The sequence below is a fragment of the Drosophila yakuba genome, chromosome 3R (assembly GCF_016746365.2).
Source record: "Drosophila yakuba strain Tai18E2 chromosome 3R, Prin_Dyak_Tai18E2_2.1, whole genome shotgun sequence".
Taxonomy (NCBI): Eukaryota; Metazoa; Arthropoda; class Insecta; order Diptera; family Drosophilidae; genus Drosophila; species Drosophila yakuba.
In genome coordinates this window covers 23015342-23034647 of record NC_052530.2, presented here as the reverse complement: position 1 = coordinate 23034647, position 19306 = coordinate 23015342, and the positions used below count along the sequence as shown (strand labels likewise).

The 19306-nt window shown below is 41.7% G+C and overlaps 2 protein-coding genes across 4 annotated transcripts in view; one reads left to right on the top strand and one right to left on the bottom strand.

Moving 5' to 3' along the window:
* LOC6538057 (uncharacterized protein C2orf42 homolog) overlaps positions 1–19306 on the bottom strand; it is a 124764-nt gene that overhangs the window by 75846 nt on the left and 29612 nt on the right. The window contains exon 5 of the mRNA XM_015193139.3: positions 13561–13595. The gene's annotated coding sequence lies outside the window, so the exon portion shown is untranslated. The remainder of the gene's footprint in view (positions 1–13560; positions 13596–19306) is intronic.
* Positions 1–19306, top strand: part of LOC6538058 (tyrosine-protein phosphatase 99A) — a 111578-nt gene that overhangs the window by 64954 nt on the left and 27318 nt on the right. The gene's annotated exons all lie outside the window — the stretch shown is intronic.

Sequence of the window (19306 nt, the reverse complement as noted above, 5' to 3'; positions counted from 1 at the left end):
GCCAAAAAGCACGCGCCCCAAATAATATTTTCATTTTTCTGCCACTCGAGCAGCGGAAAAGTATTTTGCGCTTAAAGAAGCGCCAGGAAGCGACAGCGGATGTGGCCCAAGGAATGCAAATAAAGCAGGAATAAAATAAGGAAAACACAGTCTTGAGCCGGCCACAAAGGATATGCTCTATAAGGAGCTGCCTGTCGAAGCCGCAGAGCCTTGGGAAAACGGATAACCCAGAAACCCAAGGAAGGAACCAACCAGGGGCGACCGGGAAAACCGGGAAAATCGGGGTAACTGTGGGGCGGAGGTGCCAAGGTGGGGGCCACTCGCTGCGAAGCCCGGCTAAGTAAATTTTCAAAACATTTTGCTCGTCGTTGCGCTTTTGTCGCATTAGCGTACGTGATAACGTCATGGAACAACGGCCCCAACAAAAGCGGAAAAAAACAACCAGCCAAGGAAGCCCATATGTATGCTAAGATCTAAAGGAGCCACGCACCCATAAGTATGGGTGTACACTGAAAAGAAAAGAGCTCTACTGTGTAGCAAATAGATACCAGCTGTCTATACGATTTCAGTTATATTAAGATGATATCAGTACTGCATGCACACTACAAGCACAGGAAAATATCATATTTCTATGACTTCCAAAAAAAGTCAAGCAACATTTCTTTATGTGTGTGTTTGCATCTGCTTATTTTGCAGACTCTGCTCTATTTTTTTTGTTTTTGTTATTTTCTTCTTCCTTGCCGAACGTATTGAATTTATTTTTGTAGTAGCTGAGGAACGCCTTCATGAATAAGATGGGGAAAAACAAGCACACCGAGAAGTCGAGAAATCCCGATATTATCGGCACAAACATAAACTTCAGCGCAAAAGTTTTTAAAGTTGGGTGGAAAAAGAAATATTTTCGATTGCTGCTGGTAAAGCTGAAATGCTGCACAAATTTCAGCGAATTTTACCCATAATTGATGGCTTTGGTTAAGCTGAAAACCCATCGATGCCCCACTTCGAGCCACTTGACTGAAGCATTAGAAGAAAGTTGCCAAGCTGGGTTTGTGCACCAGTGTGTGTGTGTGTGCAGTGTGTGTGCACTGTGTGTGTATGTATCGGCAGTCGACGTTCCGCCACAAATCAATGTAAATGGCATGCATGCATTACTCATACGCAGTGTGGTGCGGGGGCGCGATGGAAGGATTCGAAAACTTGCAGCTAATGATGCTTCAATTGCTGCTTCTTATGAGTTGCAAAACGTTGAATGAATGAGCGCCATTGCATTCAATGGCCCACGAGAGTGTGTTTTTCGAGCAGTGGAGGGAGCGGGGAGTCAAGGGAATCCCAGGGATCCCAGGACCTTCAAGTGCAGCAGTCTAAGTAAAAGCCAGCAGTCGGAAAACGGAGTGGGATGATGACGACGACTAGCACGACGACGTTGCTGATAATGATGCATGCGGCAAATCAATTTTGTTGTATTATGCCAAAAGTGTGCACAAGTGCAGTTGCCGGGGGGCCTGGGGGCTTGGGGAGGTGGCAAAAACCATTTGGGTTGGGAAAATGCGGTGGAGAAAATCCCGAGCGGTGGGGCAACATTAGCACTAAAGTTCCACCCAGACGCTCAGCTTTTATGTTGTGCCCTCTGCTCGCTGAATGATTTTCAGCTATTTTTTGTGTATTTTGTTTGGTTTGGCAGCGGGTTTTGCTTGCTTTTTATGTGTCACGCCCCCGCAGCAATGCCATTTTTGTGTCGTAATACTTTGGGGGCATGTGGCATGCTCTAACATCCTTCTCCGCTCCACTTTTTTTTTTCGCTCGAAGGTCCTTAAGCGACGCCTTATTCAAGGAGCTGCTCTATTGGATGTGTAACAAATGTTGCACTTTCTATACAGCTGCAGTTTTCTCTGCTGTCGAATTAGTTACTTTGGCTAGAGGAAAATAAAAATCTATATATGGGAAAAGGATTTTCGTTGATTCGACATCCTTGTAACAAATTTATAACATCACACATTCTTTTGGGAATTATGCCGCAATGAGTTGTTAGTTATGATCGATTGTATGATGCCATAGCTGTTTATTGCTTATAATTGTTTACTAAAACCAAATAATTAGTCTGTAAATTCGCTGCCCAGTTCAAAGCACTTTATTATTACAGACTGAAGTTAAAAAACTGTGAGCTACATGTTTGTAATTCATAAAAAACTCGTACATATAATATTTCATAATGGATATTTTCGCTTGGAGCAATCCAAACAATTCAGTCGTAATTAAAACAAATTCCGTGCACCACACATGAAATAACAAAAAATTGGTTTGTGTTGAGAAACAAAAACAAAAATCAGAAATTATATTGACAAAGCAAAAGTGCAAACAATTTTATTAACCTTCGCATAAGTGCTGACAAAATATGTAAAATACACAAACAAATGGTTCGATGAAAAGTTAAATTTTTATTATAGAATGCCAGAATGAAAATTGAATCGATGTCGTTCGATGTTGAGTTTCATGACCCTTAAACGACTTTATAATCGAGCATCAAACACAAAAGGCAGCGAGAGTATAAAAAGCAAATCAGGCCGCTTCTTCGATTTTTTGGACACTGCCGAACTGTTACAACGTTTTCATTTCAATCTTATTAAAATGTTACACCCTCCACCACTGCCCTCCTTTTTTGAGGGAACTCAGTCCTACTGCGTTGGGCACAATTTGGTATTGAAATAAGTTTTTAAATTAATTTTTTGTTAGCTAAAGTTGGCCAAACTGAGCTGAATGGCCATCCGTCGTCCATTCGCAGTTTCCTTCCCCTTGGCATTTTTTCTGTGCAAAGATTCTGAGGGAAATGGGCGTGTGAATGGACCAATTGTGTTCCGTATTGATTGAATCGTGGGGAAGAGCCTGTGCCTGTGCCTCTGAACCTGCCTGTGTGTATAAACAGCAATTGTTGGCTATTTGTTGCTGCAAAATTGAAAAACTTTGGCTACTGGTGCGGCCTGCCCGCCGCTGATTGACAGAAATGTTACCGGGCAGCAAAAAATTGCAATTAAATTATAATTGTTGCCTGACTGCCTCATCGACCCGATTTATTTTTGGGGGAAAAAAAGTAAAGAAGTAAAAAGGCTCGCCCCCAAAAAAGTATCTTACGGAAATTCCCAATGCCACAATTGCGTGTTTATTTATGAAAACGCTAGTAACGTGCCCCCAGTGCAGCAAAATGTGGCAGGGAAACCCCATTTTGCCATTTTCCCAATTTCCACTCCAAGCCTCGCCCCCACTTGTCTGTTTGAATTTCGTGTGCATTTCATTTGCCACATTGTTGAAGCGCTTTTAAACCGAAACTACGAACTTTTCTCCCTTTTTGCGCACTAGCGCATAAATCACATAAACAACGTTCTCTGATTTCTCGCATATGATATTTGTGATTTCCGTAGAAGGAGATGGATAACCATGCAGTGGCTTTCCTGCAAAAATTCCCAAAAACCGGGGGAAAAAAAAACTATACAAACATTCAGTAAAACAAACAGAGCAAGACAAATAAAAGATCCAGATCCAGATACCGAACCGAACTGAACAGAACCGAACAGAAACTCCTCCGCGATGAGCAATAAAAATCAGAATACAATGAGACGACAGCTGAGTTATTACATTGCCTTTTTGGCCACGATTTGTTATGATTTCTCCTGAGCGCTTGCAACATTGCAATGCATTTTATGCTGCCATTAAAATATACTTTTTTCCCTTGTTTTTTTTCTCCCTCCAGCACAAGGATGCGTTCCACCCGCGTCGAATGCGTCTTGATTTTTCGCGTTGATAAAGTTGGCAGGAAAATAATTTAGAACCCCCAACATGTCAGACCCCAGACCCCACACACAAGCTATGTAGTTTCATGTAATCCGGTAGCTCATTGCTTATATCTCTCTGGCCATTTGCCATTTTTATTTCACTTGCCACACTTTTGCCACACCGCCCAGTGAGCAACATTTTTCAATTTACTTGGGGACAGACTCAAACCTAGACCCCAAAAAAAAAAGGAGAAGTGAAATACCCAGGCAGGCGGCAAAACTTCAGAGCTCCCTTCGACGTAAATTTACACATTTTTCTGCCACATTAAGCGGCCCAAGCCGAGCTGGTTTCACTCGAATTGGGTTGAGTTGGGTCGTGTTTCTGCTGGTAAATTCCCCAAAGTGCAATAAACATGCGCGCTACAGTGCCACACATTCGTATATCGACACTTTCGATGGCCTACTTAAATGCAAAGAGACAAAAAGGGGAGAAATTGGATCTGCCCATTTCCCTTGAAGCATCGTTTTAAGCATTGAAATATGGCTGGGATTATTTTGCCAATCAGCAAATTTAAAAGTCAAAAAATAATGTATCCTTAAAACGCATTTTTGCATCTGAGGCAAAACTTTTAAAATTTCACTTTTCCAATTTGCGAATGTTGGATTAAGGCTATGTGGTAAAATGTTAAGCTTTAAATGAATTGAAAACCACTCAAATGGCTTTCCTTTCTTAAAACTCAATTAAAATAAAAACTCGTTTTATAAGGTCGTGCTTAAGCTTAAATAGTAGTTTGCTGTCAGCGTGAGCTTACCCACTTATTTTTTGGTTTTACTTTCCATGTGAGCACTTTAAAAAATATGAGACATACATTTTCTGGCCTCAATCTTCAAGCGAAAGTTTTCTATTTATTCTAGTTTCCATCTATAGAAGTTTATAAGTATATAGATATATATAGGAACATTCAGACTTCGTCTTGTTAAACACTCGACTGTTAAGGGCTGCACAAATATTTATTGTGTCATTGATTTTGCCGCTAAGCCGTCGACGGGATTCAGTTCAGTTCAGTTCAGTTCAATCGTCTATCGACTTTCGACTTTTCTTCGGGTCCGTGGCCTTTCCTTGTCCCCTTTTCCCCTTTTCCATTTCCCATTTTCCGTATTTATCCAGAGCACTGCAGTCGGAAGCTACAGTGGGAAAGTGGCGGGGCAAATATTAAATATCACCATCACCCGGCGAGGATAAGGAACAACAGAGGGAAAACGCAGTCAGAAGGACTTGCCAGCTGATTGGATGTGAAATTTAATTTCACACAATGCTATTGGATGGCATAAGAACACTCCCCACTCTAATAAGCTAGGGTCGTCGCCCTAAAGCTATTAAAATGTATAAAAATATGCATTCGCAGGAATTTAACACTTTTATTTGAGGTTCATTTAATTGCGCTTGCAGGCTGAGAAAAAAACGAATGAAAATTGCTGACTTGATTGAGTTACACTTGTAGCATACTATATCACCGAATTATTTGATGCAATATTATTGAAATACCAACACACTTAGCTCGTTAATTAATTAAAATTCCCTTCTCTCCTTCAATTGCAGGTAAGTCGATGCGTGTTGCAATTTATGCCCGGGTATGTCAATATATCAGCCAATAATTTGCCTATGACTTGTCAGTGGTTTAATTAAAATGAACTGCAGCATGAAGAGTGCACACATATATAGCCATGTATACTACTGCACATCCATGGGCGATGGCAATCGAATAGAGAGTTTCACCAGCCGGACAGCCAATGGCGTGTAAATAAAACTAATCCAGAGTTGAGCGACCGCATAAATCAGCCGCAGATTGAAAATGGTGCAAACTGGGAATGGGATCAGTAATCGAGAATGGGTAAAGTGGGGATGGCAGTGGGAGTGGGCAGTTCGATTCAGTCAGGTGAATGTAATTATAAATCATCGGTGCTCAGCCACACAAATGCAATATAAAAAGGTAGCTGCAGGCCTAATTGGCTTGCCACGAGTGAGAATACACAATATGCATCAATAATTCATGAAATTAAATACCCTCCTTTCCGCAGTACGGGGCACTTGATAGACTCAACTCTTCTGACAGGTTCATATCACATCACTCATACGCCCCGTTTCCTGCAGCTGTCACATAAAAAGCAGACGGCAATTTACATATCTATCCTCATATTTGTTTAGACGCACACACACAAATAGGCATTCTGACGAGCTGCCAACATCATAATAATAAATTAAAATATATTAGCGCTTAATTAAAATTATCAATATACCCAGGCCACATCGGGATTTGTCACCCAGTTTGAGTTTCCCATCAGCGACATATATCCTGAATTTTATCCCAGCCTCGAAGCTCATAATTCACTGGGCATGTTTTTGCGGCCAGGCTTAAAAATAATAAATACTTTTCATCTAAATCCATATTTATTTAATGGCAATCGCGGGCCGCACAACACAATTAATTAAGTGCGGGGCTTTATTGTTTATTTAAAGCCTCGGCTTTGCGGCCAGCCCACAGCCTTGTCTCATATGGGATTTTAAAATCGTGACAGGCGCTTAGCCAGGCGAAATATTTTCGAAAACATTCCATTTCATTTGGTGCGGAAAAAGTGGCGCATAATTAAATATGAAAGTGAATTCTACTAGCGCGCTGTGTTTCGGAATGCACAAAACGATTTAATGGATGGGGCTTTAATATGGCGAAAACAGGGAAAACATCTATAATGCATTGGGTAACATTCCTATTTAAAAGATGGAGTAATCATACAAAGCAAATAGAAGGATGTGAAACGAACTTCCCTGGACATTTGCCAGCTCATTTTTCACCTTAGTCAACTAACTGCAAACAGGACTCGATTGCAGGACGCCTGGCATATCCGTACGTGAATATAAATCAATCAAGCTCCGAACTGCAGTCGCCACATCCTGCTCTTCAGAAGCAGCACTAATCGCAGTCCTAGCAACTGGATATGGCGACATGGGAATATGGGGATATGGGTGTATGTGGCTATATGGAGAGGTGATGTTATAATGAGTGCCGAGGATCGATTTCCGTTTGCAATAACTCAGCTCCAAAAGGCGAAATCCAATCTATAGCATCCTGGTGCCACCCAGAAGCTACACACACCATTGCGGAGGTCCTTTACAAGTGTTTACAGTTATTAATCTGATTATATTTAACGTGCAGAGCCAGTGGCAGAAGGAGTTATCTACAAATACGGAATTTTCACGTTATCTGTGAGGCATTTCCCGGTGCCCCCGCGTGCCCATGGCTTTCCCATTTTCCCTCTCGACTGGCGCACATTTCACTCGAAACTTTTCAAGTGCCCATATAAGTAATGACATATCAGTCTGACGACGTCGACTGTTCTTGGATGTGAGTGGGCGGTGGGCGATGGGCGGTGGGTGGTGGACTGTGAGCAAATGGGCGGGGTTGAAGGTTGAGTGCTCTGAGAAGCTGGCTTCTTGTCAGTCGTTTTGCCAATTGACAGGATGACAAGTGAGCAGCAGGAGAATTCCAGTCGTACATACGGAAATATGTAAAGTTAAAACAACACAAAAAAAGACAGCAGCCAAAAAATGTTTGCTATAAAAAGTTTTCAGCTGCGACAACTTTTGCTTAACTTTTGCCAGCAAAATGTGCAACTCTCAGTGTGTTCACATATTTGAATCTATATCTATGTGGATGTACTATATACTGCATGGAGAAAAATACATTATAATTTGGAACATTTTAATGAAACTGAAACTGCATTTGTTTAGCAAGAGTTAAATATAAATTTAAAATGTAACCTATGGGATCCACTCCGCTTACATTTGCAAAACTACTTCTTCAATGAAATTACTTTTTTTGCCTGTGCACTTTTATTTAATACATATACATTTTGAGCTTTGTTTGGTCCTGCGTGTCCTGCTCAAACTTGCCGGCAAGATTTAATTAATCAATTATAACGATAGCAAACTTTTTTCGCCCAGCTGGTAACATGACAGTCCAAAAAGGATGCCGGAAACCACAGATAAATCCAAATGTCACAAGCTCTTTAACAATTTAAACTAAAAAGACACAGACAACGTTTAGTTTTTGGGGCGTGGCACTTGCAAATTGATGCGTTCCGAAAATATAATAAATATGCAAGCGACATTATTTATGTGACAGCTGTGATTCTTTTACGGACCTATGTAGTTGCAACACACTTGGGCAAAATAAATCCAAATTAGAGACGGTTGCCAAATGCATTTATCAATTAATAGAGAGGGAGATTGAGAGCTTTGTGCCTTGGCCACAAAGGCTTTATTTAACCGACTTTGGTCACTGGTTGCTGGTTACTGTTGACTGGTTACTGGCCTGGCTAAACCTTTTAGTTGATCAATCTCAACGGAAACCTCTTGACAATTAATTGAAAAATGGTTGGCATGTGGAAAAACCTCAAAACTATTGAGAGTACAGGCATCTCGTTTTCGTCCTTTGTCCTCTGGAGTATTGCATAAAATATGCCAATGTTCTCGTATCTCCGAGGACTCCCAACGACAACGCATTCATCACCATTTGCTTAAAGTGACGCCTCAACACCCCCACACACACACATATACACTGGCAAAAAAAAGTGTAGAACACGCAAAGCCCAGTGCAAACGAGTTGAGTTCATCCGGAGTGGGGATTTTTTAACACTCATACGCCCCTTTGGCCATGCAGCTGCACACACTTCGATATGCCCAACTTTCTCTGCCATATCCCTTCTATATTTTGTCATATTCCCTGTTGCAACTGGCATTGTTGTTGTCTTTTAAGGTTCATCAAAGCTTCAACATTGTTTGGTCACAGTTGTTGGCCAACATCTCGTCCGCTCTCCCCTCTTTCCGCCCTACCGGCCTGCCTTCCATTTTCCACTTCCCATTTTGCCGCCGCTCTCGTTCGTCATACTTCCGTAGCTGTCTTGTGAAATTTTTCCTGTGGGAGTTAAAATATGCACAAACTGATTCCCTTTGCCAGTTTTCCCTCTGTTTTCCTTGTTCCTCGCAGCAACCCCTTGCCCCTTCGGCCCCTCTGCCCCAGCTGTTGGACTGACTTTTTCGCTTTGGCCCGTAAAGTTGCGTAAAAACACTTGAAAAAATTAGAAAGCAAACCTCGAAAATTAGATTTTCAGACAGTTTTAAATTCTGATAGCAATTATCCATACTATAAAGCCATAAAATCAGCATTAAACTTATTGAAAGAAAACTACTAAGCAATGATTATAGATCTTAGGAACACTATTTTGACAGACCTTTTGGCAAGTGTAGTTCGCCCGTCAGCTCTGTGCAACCGAGTAGTTATGCTCCACTGCATGTGCAACTTGTCTGTTGTTTATGACGCCCAGCGCTGCCACGCCCTGTATGCCACAGCGCCCCTTCTAGACCATGTGCGGTGGTGTGCGTGTGTCATCATCATCATCAACATCATCATACGTCTCGGTTTCGTGCTGAAATCGCAGGCATATTATCTACACACACATGCACACACCTTGACGACATAAATGAGACCTGGCGAAGGGAAAGCGCAAAAGGATAAGGGATAAAGGATAAAGGATATATGGAAAAGGAAGCAGATCTCAACACTTGGCTGGCGCACCAAATGGAAACCACTTTGGCTGCTGGCAAAGGCACACCCCACAGATTTAAAACTTAACCTTTAATTTGCACCTTTTATCTGACCCAACTTTTAAGCTCCATCGCCTTTTTATTTTTATTCCCTCCTCAAGTTCTTTTATCTGTTTTTATGGCCTCTCCATTGCCATAAAACTTGGCCACACCTGCTAATCAAGCTTGACTCTATAATATGCTTATCCTCTAAGCTGGTAACATTGAAAATTTAAAGCATTCGTTGAGGCTCTGTCAATTTTAGGGAAAAAGGATATTGCGTTTCGGAAATATCAAATTAGATAGCTAAAGCTGTGAATTATTACAGAGTCTTAGCAAAAAATGTGAGTAATTGAAACTCATTCTAGTCTCTAATTAAATTCAACCGACTATGTGTGATCATGTGCATCGCTAGCACTATTTATCTTTGTCTGCTCATTTTGCGCTTTCGCAAATCCAGAAAAAACCGACAAAATAAACCGAAAGAAGGCAGCCCAAAGAGAGCAGCAAATATTTTTCAATAAAATTGCATTTTTCCAAGGAATTTATTGAAGTTGCAGCGGTGCACTGGGGCAATGGAGAACTGGCAGTGGTGGCTGCCTCGCACACATTTTGCGAAGATTGTTTACTGTGAGTAATGGCCCAGACAAATGGCAACCAGCTCAACAGACTCCACAGGCTCCACAGACTTCAGAAACTCGACAGACTCGGTGCTCCTCGATTTGGAGCTGGTGATTCCATTGTGAGGACGTTGGCATGCAGATCATTGCAGCGACAGAAATATTATTATGCCAGCATTATGTACACAATGTTGTCTGCCATTTAGTCAGCTCTTTCGACAACTCGGCACTTGATTCCAAAATGGCACCCCCCAACAAAAGCCCAGAAAACCAGAAAACCAGTCGCATGTCGCATGCCCCACGTTGCATGTGAGTGTCGGGGTTAGGGGAGCAGGCAGCTCCGTAATGGAAATCATAAATTTCACAGGCTGTCCCCGAGCTCTTGAATCTTGATGCAGCCTGCAATTGATATGTCTGGGTACACGGGTTGATCATCTGACAGCTGATGGAAAACCCAATGAACAGGTGGTCCGAAAACCACACTTCTTCTGTCTTCTGCACAGGCAAATTACTCTCGGCTGCAAGACAATACGTTCAGGCAGTTGTTTTCCACAGATATAGCTAAGATTTATACCAGTAACATGGTTACTGCGATGTAAGACCCCTTGTAGATGTTTTAAACGTAGTTCTTTCAGTTGAGTTGTGTGCAAAAAGAGCAGATATGTATATGAACTCGAAAATACATTCATTCGCTGGAGTGTAATGTGGAAAAGGCGAAGGGCACTGAATCCACTGAGGCGTTTTAATGGCAGCTCTTTTATTTCATAACTCGCACTTTTATGCGCAGTTAACTTTTTGTTATTATCACAGGGCGCCCTGGGTGGGCATAAAATCCGGAAAAAATCATTAAAAATTACCCAAAAACTTGGACGACGTTTAACTGCAATATTTTTCACTTATTTCGCCGGCACCGAGCGGATAATTTCCGCTGCTTTGTAACGGCAGCCGGCAAATTGCACCGAGTGTGTGAGCATGAAATTAAATTCCGTGCAAACAACAATAACCCTTTGAGGCAGCTAGGAGCCCCGGCAGGATCCCCATCATCATTATCCCCGCCACACCAACAATAACAGAAGCATTTTTCGAGGGCGGAGCGCCGGGGAGTTTTTCTTTGGGAAAAGAGCCGCTGGCCAAAAAGGTACGACAGCCAAATAAATTGAATCGAATTTAATGTCAAAAGAGCAGCATATAATTGGCCTAATGCTACGGGTGGCTGCAACACGGTGTCGCACGCAGTAATACAGCGCAAACTGCAGCTGTGAGGCACTAACACTAACATAAACTCCAATGCACTGGGAGAAAATAGGAAAGTTCAACAAATGTATCTAAAAAAAAAGCTACCATTTCATATGTATTTCATTTCAACGAGTTAAGAGTGTTTGGGGTTTTTAAAAACAGTACGTGTCCTAGAGGTTTCCATGATTTCTCGCAGTGCAATCCTGCATTCGGTGACCTCACCCCCGTTTCTTTGCCACCACCTCTCTGTTTCAGTTATTGCCTTTGTGCGTTTGGCGCTAAAAGCGCAAAATTCAATTTCGTTTTATTGTTCGTTAGTTAAACAACGGGGTAGAGGGCGAGAGTGAGCTAGAGTGGGCGTGGTAATTGCATTTCGCCCACCTGTGACGCTTGGTTACCTTTTGGCACAGCAGCTGGAAGAAGCAGCGGGACACGGGGCGTATGAGCAATGTTTATACGCAGGCACAGCACACAAAGGATGTGTTCGCATCAGCTCTCACCGCCCCGAAACAAATCATAAAACAATAATTAACCCACTGCCCCGGGAACCCGAATCGAAATCGAACCGAGTAATGCCCAATACCGCCCTCTGATTCCAGTTGGGAGCAGCAGAAGACCAACAAGCCAACAAGCCACCAGGCCAAAGGAAAGCTGTCAAAGAGTTGGGTTGGTAAGCGATCCCCGACTTGAGCTCTCTTGCAGCAGACTGGCCACATAATTGACCCACTTAGCTGGAGGCACAGCGATTCCATTTCATTGCTTTTGTGGTTCTGCCAACGCAACGTCCATTTGACATGTACCCACTTGACTTGGATATTGGCCATCCGCAACATGAGCTCGGTCTTCAACTTGGCCAGTCAGCTGCATTTGTTGCCCGGAAGGCCATTCGGAGGTTGGGTTTCCAAACGAGCATTAGCTCAAATCAGGATAATGCCAAGTAATCGGGTTTGCTCATGGAGAAGCTTCACTTTCTGTGGAATTTGCATTCCAAATTGAAACATTAGTTAGCAAGGTGATTCGAGAGGGATGCCTTACTATGATTTTGTTTTTTTCCATATTATTTTTCTTTAAATAAACGCAGACTTAATTTATGAACGTAAACAAGTACGTAGGTGTTGTTATCTTCACTTAGCTCCACATTCTCTTGAAACCATTTATTGTTGTTTAACTGAGTCCCATTTTTAGAACCATCCGGCGATAATGTATTCATGGCTAAATACAAAACTCACAATACACGGATGGATGTATCCCCTGGCAACTTGTTTGCCCCAGTTCCGCACAAGGATTTTCAATGACAGTGCTGATGAAGAAGCTGGGTCTCCATTTAGCATTTATCGCCTTTCATGGTGGAATCTCTTATTCATATGCCGTGTATTCGGCTCACCGTCTCGGAGCGCTTTGCACATAAATTTTCCAGCGTTTTTGTCACAATTTCTTATCTCATAAGCATAAAATTAACAACCAACAAAAATGGCGACAAAATCAACGTAAGAAAGAGGGATTTGGGTACTGAGCGTTATTTAAAATCGACGCCTGCGGCGCAGCTATAAAAATTTGTGCGCGATAAAATGGAATTATGAGGGCGTCGAAGACGGAAGGACGACAACAAGGACGACAAGGACAATGATGCGGGTGCGAGAGAGCGACACGTGTTCTTATTAATTTTAATGCATATTAAAAATCGCATCCCTCAGGGCGTCCCTCAAAAGCGAGGGCGTACCGTATCAATAAGGACCCCAGAAGAAGGTAACATAATGGACCCCGAACTCGTAAAACCCCACAAACCACACAAGCAAAACACTCATGTATACGTATACTTAACACACACACACACACACATGTGCATTGCGAGGGACAGACTTATGTTTATTAGATTTTATAGCGCTCATCTTGAAGCAGCTCGATGGCCTTGCGGTTGTCGCTCGGCCCACGTTTTGCTTTCTCTGTTGAAACATCTTAATAGAAAACAGATAATTCATAAAATATTTACTAAGTGGCTAGCACAAACCCACACACTCGCACAGTTAAAGTAACAAAGGCCTCTAAATCAGTCGATGGCAGGGGGCAAAAATGCCAAAGGCAATGTCGGCCCATGTAAAATGAACCGAGTTTTTGCCACAGTTGTGGTTATGATTTTTATAACCGCCACATCATGCCCTCTCTCAAATTCGTATAATTCAGACAGGGTATGTTGGAATTTTTCACAAAAAGTATAAAGCCAAGAATGTATTGAAGTAAAGCAAAGATTTACAAACTTGGTATAAAATATTTTAATAAAGATAGTTTGATTTTGACTTACCAAATATGTAAGATACTTCGAGCCATAGAAATTTTCTGAAAATACAAATTTTAAAATTTAATTAATAAAACCAAGTTGCAATTTATTTTACTAACTAATAAAGTACTGATTAACAAGAAGATTGAGATCCTACAGTATTCCCCATTCGACTCGTTCACCATGGGACAGCCATTCCATCTTGTTCTCACTGCTGCTCACACTTTACACTTACAGATAAATAATGCACAAAAGTTGTTCATTTAACTTTGCTTGTTTGTTTCATTTCATTTGGTCTGCTGGCTCCGTTGTCTTGTTCGCCAGCCGTTCCTTCTGGTTTTTGGTTTTTGGGATTCGGTCCGCCATGTGCCGCGAATAAATCTCGGAGGGGAGCGGAAAAAAGTTAAGAAAACTCATTCACATAATTTTGCAGTTTATTGTGAGCTGCTGTTGGCCCCAAAATACACACACACCTGGCCAAAACGGAGTGCGGCATAAAGCTGGTCTAATTACCAGGACCCGAAAACGGGGCAGAAAAAAAAACCATAAAATATAAATAAAAATCATTCATTTTGTGCACGTTGCCGGAGCCTGCTGCTTCATTCACCCCACATACATTTATCCTTAGGATCCTCAGGATCCTTAGGCTCTGCCGTGCGACTCCTTCCGAGCGTTAAATTTTTATAGCCTACACTTGGGCGCCGACCGAGTTACTGCCACTTAATGAATTAACATTATTTTGATGGGTTTTATGCTTTTTTCATACTTTGCCTGCCGCCCATGCCGCACTTGCCACACTTGCCACACAGCAGCTGCGGTTGCCATTGGCTATTGGTCATGCCCGGCAACACCTCGCCGCCTGGCTTTTAACTTTTTAATAAGCCACAAATAATAAGGCGGCACAGAAACATATTATATTCGAGCGTAAGCATAATTCAAATCATTTCATTAACATTTTCGCGGGGCGCGCATCCTTTTTACGATTTTTCACTGCCAGCTCGGGGAAATTACTTTTTAAGTACTTAACTTCAATGCAGCGGCAAAAGTTTTGAGGCTGCAGTAAAGAGAAACACTGTGGGATATAACAGCTTATAAAGTTGCACAAAATACCTATTCGTTTTGAGAATGCTCTGAATTATAAATTAAAAATTTAAAAAGTACCAATAAAAAATATACAAAAAGTTACTAAACCGATTTTAAAGCATTAATGCATTAAATAGGTTTGTTATACAGTATATAATGCTGCTACAAAACAATAACCTTTACCTAAACATATGCTTAAACAAACTTATTTTTTCTCTGTGAAGTATATAAAAAAATGAAGCACTAGCGCCGAAGTGAAAGTTTGTATTAATGCATAAAACGAGTCAAAGTCCTGGACTGCCAAAGGCTGTATGCCACATACCTATATAGATTCCTATGCATATACGCACAGGACTCAGATATGTGTGTGTGTGTGTGTGTGAGTTTCGGGTGTGGGCGTGTTTTGGCTGTGTCTGCGTGTAGGACCATAAATCTAAGTGCTTTAACGCCTTTGGGGCGACTTGGCAACGCCTACTTTTGCGGCTGATGTAACTGCCAGTTACCAAAGTCTGTGTCTGTATTTGTTACTGCGAGTGAGTCTGTATAGGTGTTGCTGAGTGGGTGGATGTGTTAGTGTGTGTGTGTGTGTGGGTGTGAGTTGGTTGCCCGCTACCGTTATAATGAGTTTTCAAGTGGTTCCCTGCATAGGCAGGTAATTTCATTCTAATGCCTAATGATGTATCTTCCGTAGGCGGAAACTTGCACAATGAAAAGGGGCGTTGGAGCGGAAGGGCCTGGAATTCCATCGCAACTATGTTAGTTAAACGGATTTTAAGTGCAGTGATTATGATTGCATATTTAAACTATTTTATGATCTTGGAACTATTACGCATAATTGCGTGTATCGAACTAAATTGCTACTCTAAATTGGGATGAGCGAATTTGCGGTTTAAGCTTAGAGGCTAGAAAATATATATGCTTACAATATTATATATAAAATAATACTTATAAAAAGAAATTAAATAGCGGACTTTAGCAGATAATACTGTGTTTTATAACTTTAGCAGATGATTCTGTGCTTTATAACAATATGAGCACATTGGCTTCTTTTTTTACCCCACCAAGCTATGACGTTTTATCTCATGGCAACTACAAACTAATTACAATCGATAAGAGCAATTCAGGCTATTAAGACCAGAGATAATGGGAAATATCCAATAATAACGTGTACTTGCCCACCGACTGCTATCGAAACAAGCTCTGCGATAAGCAGATACTCCTTAATTAGCCACATTTTATTGCGAGGCAATTGGAGAAGGCGAAGCGAATTCAAATTGCGCGCCAAAGGCGAGGGAATTTTAAATGTTGATGTAAGGTCGAATTTCCCCCTACTCGCTGGGATCAAAAAGTGGCGAGTTCAAGACACACATTAAAAGAGCAAAATAAATGCTCTTATACACGCCACGTTCTCTTCGCCGCAAAATGTGTATGTTAGCAAGCAGCTGCCGCACTTGGGCGGCGAATTCATCTGCACGCCGCAAACGCGGCGAATGTATCCGTCTCTTTCCCTGTCATCATCATCAGTCGCCGTCGTCGTCTCGTCGCTGTGGTTTTTATTCCGATTGTGGCCATGCAAAAAGAGGCAAATATCTGTTAAAATTAAACAATATCCTAAGTGAAACAAACTAAAACATGAGTTAAACACTGTGCGAACTGGGAACCTATGAAAAACCGAAAGAAAACCGTGAAAATCGCATGAAAAGCCAGGTGTTTAGTTGGTGGTTAGAAAAAAAAGAAGAACAGGCTTCTCTGTGCGCAGCAGCCGCCTTTTTTCCGAACGTAAAAAACCTATAGGCAATCCATCAGATACTTTTGTATCTCTCAAGCAAAGATACGCTAAAAAAAAGTGTTAAATGAAGTTAAAAGCTGGCCAATTGAAAGCAGCCCAAAACAAACAATAAAAGCAACATTTGTGTCACATCAGAAAGATATAAGGAAGCGAAAAACGCCATAATATAATCCCAAATGAGTTCAACAAGAATTATAGTTCCAAATTTTTAGTGCTGCTGCCTCTTCTTCAGCTTCTTGTTTTTGTTGCTCCCTTTGTTCGCCTTTGTTGTTGTTGCTGCTGCTGTTGCGAATAGCATTTTGTGTACCTTTCAAGAAATCAATAAAACAACAAAAACGAGTATCTCTCTCTATCTCTGTCTCTCTCGCTGAGGCTCTCTCTGTCTCTCTCACAATATATTTTTCTGTGTTTTGTTGACATTTTGCCGCTTTGTCTGCGGCGAATGAAGCTCGGCTTGGAAAATATCACAATTTAGCATATTGAGCAGATGCAAAATGAGACAATAAGCCACCGGATGGTGGGGCATAAAACAAAGAACCCCTGTGAAATTTTTAAAAATTATAAACTGCGCAAATTCGCTGACAGTTAAATGACACAATTCCGGCTGAGAATTTTTTTTCTTTTTTTTTTGGGGCTGGGCCGCACATTTTCTGCAGCGAATTCGTAACCCCCCTTTGGGCAACCGTAGTTCGCATCCGAATCCGTAGCACGTGCACTGCGAGTCCGGCTCTATTGATTTTTCGCACATCCCACGGGCGCCCATTTTCCCTTGGTTTTCCGCCCATTTCCCGGTTCCGGATTCTCGGCACTAGCTGCATATGCGCATGTTCATTTCAGGCATTTTCATCTATTTTCGCAGTCCCAGTGCACTGACCTTAGCCCATGACTGTCAACATTTTCGGACACACTGCGAGAAATATTGTGATCTCAGCAAATGCAGTGCAAATATATAGTTAAATCAATCAACTATCGTGTTTTTAATGCCTGTAATTGGTTAATAATAAAGGTTTCTTGTGAGGCAAGCCGTTAAGAAGTACTTAAAATGTACAACAGTACAATGAAATGAATAGTATCCACCTAAATAAGAAAATGTCTTAGTTATTACCAGTTTTGTGGCAAACATGCATACTGTAGTTTCCATTTCTCTCGGTGTACTTTTCCGACGTACCAGCTACTTTTCCGTCACTTGACTGCATTTGTTTGGCTTACAAATTAACGCCATTCGAAGTGTTGGCTGTATAAACAAACAGTGATTTTATTTCATAGCGTCCACAATGTGGGCCATTCATAAGAGGCGATTGGGGGCTCCCTCCGGTGGGTAAACAAACTGCTGGTACTACAGCTGAATCAGAATCCCAAACAGAAACAGATCCCCAAGTGGGGCACCTCCTCCTCGGAAGTGGAAGTGGAAGTGTATGTGGGTTATCAGTGAATCTCACGCTCATTACGAGGTGGGAGTAGTCCGGTGTTTTGATTGTTTGGATTGGCGGCAGTGGGATTGCAGCACGCGAGTGCTTCCAGGAAAATGCATTGCATTGGGAAATGGTTCGAAGTATTAGCGCTAATAATTGCTTAGAATAGGAACGCTACTCTAGAGAAATGAGATTTGATTTGTACTATTTGTATACAGTTTGTTTAGAGGAAGGAATATTATGTTGGAAAGCGCTCTGAATAGTCCGCTGAATGAAAACCCACTCATTTTGATAAGTAATCGCCTTATGTTGGTTTTAGCGGACTAAAACCGTAGTACGCTCTACTTCCGTTGGCTCATACAGACGCACCAGCCCACGTATTTTCAAATTTTCTTCCGGTTACCTGGGATATTACTTCCCATTCCAGCCATTTTCACTTTTCATCCACAACCCAAGACAGACAAATTGTCTATTATGTGAATGGTTTTTGTATCTTTGGGCGGGGCACTGAATAATGGACATCATGCGGGGCCCATGTCGTCACGAATATGTCAATATGTCCAGACTTTATGAACACAAAAATACGACACAACCCACTAGAAAATCTGAAGAGGCGACTTCCCACTGCTTTTGGCCTGCAGTTGTCAGGCAATTTGCCTTCTGCCAATTGATTTTTCCACTTTGCCCGCCTTATTTTTAGTGATTTTCAATTATCTGTCAGTTGTTGTCGGCTCGACGGATAATGCAAATCATCGTTGAATTCTAGAGCTGTAGAATCAATCGGGCAATCCGTGTTGTCCACTTGCGAGTCTTTGACCCGTTTAGCGTTATTAAGCACTTACTGGCCACAAATGGCCGACAATTGTCGCTTGATTGGCCAATTTTCCTGGTTGAATCGGTGACTTTGGACGCGACTTCGACCCGTTTAACCATTTCATTTTATGGTTTTCCCCCTTCGTACTTTCTGTCTTTTCCTCGCCGCAAATTCAATAATCTTTTGTGTTTCTATTTTTATAAAGCGCCCTTTTACTGGTGGCACTCCAGAACCAGCACATCTGTGTCTGTCTGGCAGAGAGAAAAATACAGATATCAAATATCACTGGCAACTTGCTCATACTGCAGAAGATTAGTCAGCCGCTTTTCTTGTAGCAAAGAAAATTCTGAATCTATAATAGAAACAAATATCACAGCTTATATTGCTTAACTTTAAACATGTTAGAGTGGAAATGAATACTCTATATATTCGAATGATAAATGTAGGTGATCTTCCATCTATGAAGGAATCTGCTTTTCGTTGCATTTCAAGTTTCCTGTTTCTTTGTATTTTTTCCCAGTGTAATGCCAAAGACTACACTTAAAGCTCCGGCTCGTTGGCTTACTTTTTGCATGCGGCAATTTGATGAGCTGCTAATTAGCAGCTGCGATTGTGGTTGTGGCTGTGGATGTGGCTATGTCTGTGGTTAGCTGGCCAAACGCAAAACCACCA